At 45.4% G+C, this 7,515-nt stretch overlaps 1 protein-coding gene across 4 annotated transcripts in view; it reads left to right on the top strand.

Annotated features, from left to right (window-relative positions):
• Positions 1-7,348: 7,348 nt before the first annotated feature.
• The window catches only part of Tcn2 (transcobalamin 2), a 15,363-nt gene continuing 15,196 nt past the window's right edge, over positions 7,349-7,515 (top strand). Inside the window, exon 1 of one of the 4 annotated variants that reach the window (XM_021176139.1) lies at positions 7,349-7,414. The gene's annotated coding sequence lies outside the window, so the exon portion shown is untranslated. Of the gene's footprint in view, positions 7,452-7,515 lie in introns of all 4 variants that reach the window. The other 3 variants (XM_021176140.1, XM_021176138.1, XM_021176141.2) reach the window with 3 other exon arrangements.

Below are 7,515 nucleotides of genomic sequence, written 5' to 3'. Positions count from 1 at the left end.
CCTGGCACTCACTTTGTAGACCAGGCTGGCCTCGAACTCAGAAATCCGCCTGCCTCTGCCTCCCGAGTGCTGGGATTAAAGGCGTGCGCCACCACGCCTGGCCTAAGCTTTTCTTTAATTCTTTTTCACAAGATCTTTTTTTGTTTAATTCTTTTTTTATATATAGTCTAGACTTTATTCCCCTCCTGGTCCACCGTCTGACTGTTCCACATCCCATACCTCCTCCCCCTGGCCCCTATCTCTAAGAGGATGTCCCCACACCCTGGGGTCCCAAGTTTCTTGAGGGCTAGGTGCATCTTCTCTGAGTCCAGACCCAGCAGTCCTCTACTTTACATGTGTTGGGGGCCTCATATCATCTGGTTTATGCTGCCTGGTTGGTGACTCAGTGTCTGGGAGATCTTAGAGGTCCAGGTTAGTTGAGATTGCTGGTCTTCCTATAGGGTTGCCCTCCTCCTCAGCTTTTTCCAGCTTTTCCCTAATTCAACCACAGGAGTCACCAGCTTCCATCTACTGGCTGGGTATAAATATCTGCATATGACTCTTTCAGCTGCTTGTTGGGCCTTTCAGAGGGCAGTCATGATAGATCCCTGTTTGTAAGCACACCATAGCATCAGTAATAGTGTCAGGCCTTGGGGCCTCCCCCTGAGCTGGATCCCAATTTGGGCCTGTCACTAGACCTCCTTTTCCTCAGGCTCTTTTCCATTTTTGTTCCTACAGTTCTTTCAGACAGGAACAATTCTGGGTCAGAGTTTTGACTGTGGGATGGCAACCCCATCCCTCCACTTGGTGCCCTGTCTTTCTACTGGAGGTGGACTCTCCAAGTTCCCTCTCCACACTGAAGGGCATTTCATTTAAGGTCCCTCACATTGAGTCCTGAGAGTCTTTCACCTCTCAGGTCTGGTACATTCTAGAGGATCCCCACTACCACCTCCTACCTCCTAAAGAATCCTATTTCGATTCTTTCTGCTGGCCTTCAGGGCTTCAGTCCTCACCCCCAACCCTGCAATACCTAATCATGTTCCCCCCTTCCCCTCCCAGTTGCCTTTCCCACTGTGATGGTTTGTATATCCTTGTACCAGGGAGTGGCACCATCTGAAGGTGTGGCCTTGTTGGAATAGGTGTGACCTGGTTGGAATGGGTGTGTCACTGTGGGTGTGGGTATAAGATGCTCACCCTAGTTGCCTGGAAGTCAGTCTTCCACTAGCAGCCTTTGGATGAAGACGTAGAACTCTCAGCTCTACCTGTGCTACGCCTGCCTGGATATTGCCATGCACCCACCTTGATGATAATGGACTGAACCTCTAAATCTGTAAGCCAGCCCCAATTAAATGTTGTTTTATTAAGACTTGCCTTGGTCATGGTATCTGTTCACAGCAGTAAAACCCTAACTAATACACCCACCCAAGTCCCTTCCTCCCTTCCTCCCCTCTCCTGTGATTGCTTTCTTCTCCTTCCCAAATGGGATTGAGGCATCCTCACTTGGGTCCTTCAGTTTGTTAACCTTCTTGAATTCTGTGGATTGTATCCTGGGAATTCTGTACTTTTTTGACTAATATCCACTTATTAGTGAGTACCTATCGTGCATGTCCTTTTGGATCTGAGTTACCTCACTCAGGATGATTTCTATCCATTTGACTGCACTCATGATGTTCTCATTCTTAATAGCTGAGTAGTACTCCATTGTGTAAATATACTACATTTTCTGTATCCATTCTTCTGTTGTGGGACATCTGGGTTGTTTCCAGCTTCTGGCTATCACAGATAAGGCTTCCATGAACATAGTGGAACATGTGCCCTGTGGTATGGTGGGACATCTTTTCGGTATATGCCCAGGAGTTTTCACAAGATCTTGTTAAGCTCGGTCACTATGGTCAAGGTCTGGATCAAAAGTACGTGTCATCCCACTTCAAGCTCTGGATCTAAAGCCTGTGTCTTTCAGCCTGGAGATATGGATCACAGATGTGCCCTGCATTTCTGGATTGTAGTTTCAGATATAGTCACGTTGACAACCTAGAATAGCCAACACAGTCTAGCCCTTGCCAATTTGACACACACTAATACCTCCTTATGTCCAAATAAAAACAGTAATAATGCCTAAGATGAAATAACTATCCTTTGTATAACCACAAATGCATAGTAAGTTTAGAATAGATGGTAACATCCCCTTTCAACATCACTTTCACAAGGTGAAAGCTTAGCTTGATGGGATCTTGCCCCAAGGTCACTATTCCCTTAATTCCACTTAATATCTGTAATCTGTTTATCTCCATGAGCATAGGATTTTGGCTCTATTCTACTTCCTGGCTCCCCTTTAATTCTTTTTTTTTAAAGACTTATTTATTTGTTTTATGCATGTGAGAACACTATTGCTCTCTTCAAATACACCGGAAGAGGGCATCAGGTCCCATTACAGATGGTAATAAGCCACCATGTGGTTGCTGGGAATTGAATTCAGGACCTCTGGAAGAGCAGTCAGTGCTCTTAACTGCTGAGCCATCTCTCCAGCCCCTCCCCTTTAATTCTTGAACCACACCTTTTGTAGTTTTCCTTTCTAAGCTTGCTATGTTTGATCAAAACACTCTTCATAAGACTGAAACACAGGACAACGTATATGTTAGGCTTTTTTGAGAATTCCTTTATTAATGCAATTCATCTAAATCTTTTCAACTAAGCCTCCAAAAGCCCTCAACAATCCTGTCTTCCATGCTTCTACTAGTATGGCCCATTAAGCCTTACTTAAAGCATTCTATTATTTTCTAGTCCAAAGTTCTAAAATCCACATTTTCCAAACAAAAGCATGGTCAGACTTGTCACAGCAATAACCCAGTTCCTGATACCAATTTCTGTCTTAGTCAGGGTTTCATTGCTGTGAAGAGATACTGTGACTAAGGCAACTCTTTTTTTTTTTTTTTAAGATTTATTTATTTATTTATTTATTATATGTAAGTACACTGTAGCTGTCCTCAGATACTCCAGAAGAGGGCATCAGATTTCATTACAGATGGTTGTGAGCCACCATGTGGTTGCTGGGATTTGAACTCGAGACCTTCGGAAGAGCAGTCGGCGCTCTTAACCACTGAGCCATCTCGCCAGCCCCCCCAAGGCAACTCTTATAAAAGAAAACATTTAATTGAGGCTGGCTTGCAGTTTCAGAGGTTTAGTCAATTATCATCATGGCAGGAAACATGACAGTTTGGAGGCAGACATAGTGCTAGAGGAGCCAAGAGTTCTATACCTTGATCCAAAAGCAGCCAGAAGGAGGTTCTCTTTCATACTGGGCAGAGCCTCAGCATAGGAGACTTCAAAACCCACCTACACAGTGGCACACTTCCTCTAACAAGATCATACCTACTCCAACAAGACCACACTTCTTAATAGTGCCACTCCCTATGGTCAAATATTCAAACACATGAATCTATGGTGGTCATATCTATTCAAACCACAACAGGGATGGATGGAACCAGAGACCATCACAGTAAATGAAATAAGCCAGACTCAGAAACACAAGTATTGCTTGCCCATGTGTGTAGAACCCATATCTATGTAACTACCTTTCTATATGTGACATGAAAATAGAATAGGAATTATTTGGGAAGAAGGTGACGAGTAGGGCGTTGGCTTAAAGAGAATGGGAAGAACATGAACAAAACACTCAGTATAGGTGTGTGAAATTTTATAATGAAACTCATCTGTATGTCATGAGTGTGTAAGCCTCTCAAGCAATGTTCAGTGTTAAGACATTTGCTTCTGGGAGACACCTTCATTATGGTTCTCGCACCTCTGCCTCCCAAATTCTGAGATTACGGGCATTTTGACTGAGGGTTTGATAGTTCCCATATGGTGGTCCCTGAGCTGAGACTGCTCATCACTTGCAACCAGTGTAGTCTCCTCCCAGAAAATTTCAGTCCACGACTGCCAAGTCTGACAATGAGGATGTAAGGGGTCTTTTCTGATGCTGAAGTCTTCTTCCCCAATTGGTTCTTGATCTGTCATTAAAGATGCTAAGGGCCAATGATCTGGGCGGAATAGGCGAGACTCCCAGTTTTTCCAAAGACAGAGCAGATGCAGAGGAAGAGAGATTTTGGGTGTGCCTCTGCAGGAGTAAAGGTGACCAGCCATGTGAGATCTCAGGAGAAGCAGCCATAGGCTGTTTCTCTAGGTGGGAGGATGGGCTGTTGAGCTGGGACTAAATGTAACTTAACAACTAAAGTTAATGGCAAATTTGGAGTGCTGCGCTAAGAATATTGGAGAGCTAGCCGTAGGAGATTAGTGGCGCCCAGCAATTGAACAGTAGCAATTTAAGATTAACTGGTGTGTGTGTGTGTGTGTGTGTGTGTGTGTGTGTGTGTGTATTTTTCACCCGCGGATCTAAGTAGATTCTCTGGGCAGGCCGTTGGGAGTGTGGCTCGCCAAGAGAATCTGGGCCAGTAGCGGGCAGAACGGCCCATTCCCTGCACACAACATGAGGAACCCACAACCATTGAGCCATCATCCAGTGCCATGGCTGCTGTGTTAAAACAATGTTTCCAAAGTCAGAGCTTCATTATTTAGCAGATTAACAGGCCTGGGCAGCATTAAGGCTGCCTACAAGCCTGGGGGCTTGCCCTGGAGCCCATCTGGGCACTAATCATTGGGCTCACTTAAGGAGATAGTCTTGCTACCTTTTACATAAGACCAATTAACTGGAAAATGGCTATAGATAGCCTCAGGGTGTGTGAGAAATAAAATGGCTCCAGGGAAAGTGAGAACAAACATTCACTATTTTCATAGCTATACTTTCTCCAGGAGGCTGGGGCTTCTGCGCGCGCATGTGTGTGTGTGTATACACTTGTGCATGTATGCATGTGTATGTATACATGTGCATGTGTATATGTATATGTGTGCATATGTGCATGTGTTCCATGCATGTAGGCCAGAGGTTGATGTCAGGTTCCTCTTCACTCATTCTCTAACTTATTTATTTATTTGAGACAAGGTCTTACTATGTAGCCCCAGCTGGCTTGAAGTCACAGAGATCCTACCTGTTTCTGCCTCTGGAATGTTTGGATTAAAGGTGTAGGCCACCATACCTGGCTACAATAATTTATTAATAAACTCCCATTTTTTGTTCAGTGGGTCCTATAGGCTTATAACAAGTCACATTTCAAACCAGCCACATCTCTTTTGTTTGTTTGTTTTTTGTTTGTTTGTTTGTTTTTTTGAGATAGGGTTTCTCTGTATAGCCCTGGCTGTCCTGGAACTCACTTTGTAGACCAGGCTGGCCTCGAACTCAGAAACCCACCTGCCTCTGCCTCCCGAGTGCTGGGATTAAAGGCTGGCACCACCACTGCCCGGCAACACTGTATTCTTATTACACAATGAATGTTCTCCTTGTACCTGCATGGGTCCACATTTGTCCCGCCTGTTCTTCTCATGCGGTCTGTGTGCCTACACGTGGATTTTTCTCCTTGGGATTATATGGACAGTGGGCTATGTTCTAGCCCATTCACCCACAAACACTGGGGGTGCTGCCCTTTTGTGTCCGGGAGGGTCCCCACAAAGGACCTGTGGACTCTTTTTCCCGGGCAAAGGTCACTGAAGGTCAGAGGGAAGGTTGAGTCAAAGGTCAACCAAGGAGATTTTGGTGGACATTCAAAATCACCAGGGCTGTGTGGGAGGTCAGCTTCAGGTCTGGACAGCTCAGTGACTCCTGAGAGTCTGTTTTCTTAGAAACTGGAAAGTTAGGGCAGGTGTGGAATGTGAGGTCCAGAAATTCCTTCCTTGCAGCTCCTGGCCTTGGTCAGAGTTATGTAGCAGCCCAGACTAGACTGGGGGGCTTCATTCTTACTAAAATGTTTTTGAACAGCAAAAGATTGAGAACCTATGATGTTAGGGGGAGAAAAAGAAATCTCCATTTAAAAAAAGTCGTAAACCCTCAAAGATTATCAGTTATCGGGACACTATCCTGAGTGCATGGCCTCAGGAGAAGCACAGTTTCCTGGTGACCTTAGCACAACTGACTCCATGATGAAAGTATCATTCAGGCCGTAAAACTCAGCGTGTAGACAGCACCACCTGCCAAAACAAAACAAAGACCTAGTCCATCAAAGTCCACAGTTCTGGGAAAGTCTGAATGTGCTAACCTTGCTTTTTAGCTTCTCTAATCCCATTTCTGGCTATCTGTTTTTGTTAATTGAAATATGTCAACCCAGGACATGGTTTTTGTGCTTCAAGGCTCACCCTGAGAAAGTCTAGGGACTACACAGGGATCCCAAACACCCAGTGTAGTCAGTGCCGGCTGGCTAATAATGACTTTCTATTGGGTCAAACTCATGTTAGAGCAGTCTTCTCTGGTGAGCACCCACCACACTGGAACCTCTTCTCCCTGCAAAATGCACATGCACCCGGACTTCCCATCTTATTCTGAGCTAATTACTGCTCCTTCCTTCCCTGCCTCTCTCCTTCCTTCTCCCCATCTTATGTCTACCTGAGTTTTAAGATGAGGTCTCGGTAGCCCAGTCTGGCTTGGAACTTGGAATGATTCTCCTGCCTCAGTCTCCCACATTCTAGATATAGGTGTGCACCAAGAACTATACTTGGCTCCCCACCGCCTCTTCTTCCAGCTTCTCTTCCTCCTTTTAAAGAGATAGGGTCTCATGGTTATTCAAGCTGGCTGCCAGTCAGTCCTACTTCAGTCTCCTGAGTGGCTGGGGCTAGAGGTGTGCACCCCACATGTGACACCCGCATTATGATAGAGTCCTTTGTCTTTTTTCAGTTTCTCTGACATGACCTAGGCCAGCAACAACACATGCATTACATTAATTATTGCTAATTAATAACTGCTATCCAGGTCCATATATATCTGTGTTGGGTATTAGCTTGTGATAATTACCCTGACACAAAAATAGATTCTCTTGAAAGTGTGACCTTTGACAGTTTGCTATAAAAATAATTGTAACAAACATCTCATTTGAAGATAACTAGAGGCATGTTATGGCCTCAACATCTTCACAAGTGGAACTGGGAAATTGCTGCTAGGATAATATTGTTCAACCCTCTCATTTTAGAGAGAGAGAATAACTTGAAACTCAGAGAGGTCACCCATCGCTGCTAGATTCATCCTTCGAGTCTCCAGTGGGGCTGGGCAGATAAGCAATGTTTTTTTCTATCTGCCAAGATGTTTTTAAGCGACGTTCCTAGTTCAGGGCAAGTAGCCCTGCAGCCCTGCTCCCAAAGGTTTTGCAACTTGCTAGATTCACTTGTTCTTCAACTTTCGCTGTCGCCTCCAGGAAACCCAGGCTGTGTCTGGTTGATTGAGACTTGTTTGTCTGGGCCTGGTCCAGCAGCTGCCCCGCCTCCTTGGCAGAGCAGCTGACGCCAAAGAGCTCCGTCACGTGATCACCACAGTTTCCCAGCTCTGGCCGGGAGAGTCCAAGTAAGTACTTTCCAGGGACTCCTGTGAAGTGCACCGGGTAGGTACCCTAATCCTGAACGTCTGCAGCCAGAGCAGCAACGGTGCGGGTGTGCAGGCAGGGG

This window comes from Mus caroli, chromosome 11, assembly GCF_900094665.2.
Source record: "Mus caroli chromosome 11, CAROLI_EIJ_v1.1, whole genome shotgun sequence".
Lineage (NCBI taxonomy): Eukaryota > Metazoa > Chordata > Mammalia > Rodentia > Muridae > Mus > Mus caroli.
Note: the sequence above shows the minus strand (reverse complement) of the source record. Positions and strands in the feature narration are given on the sequence as shown.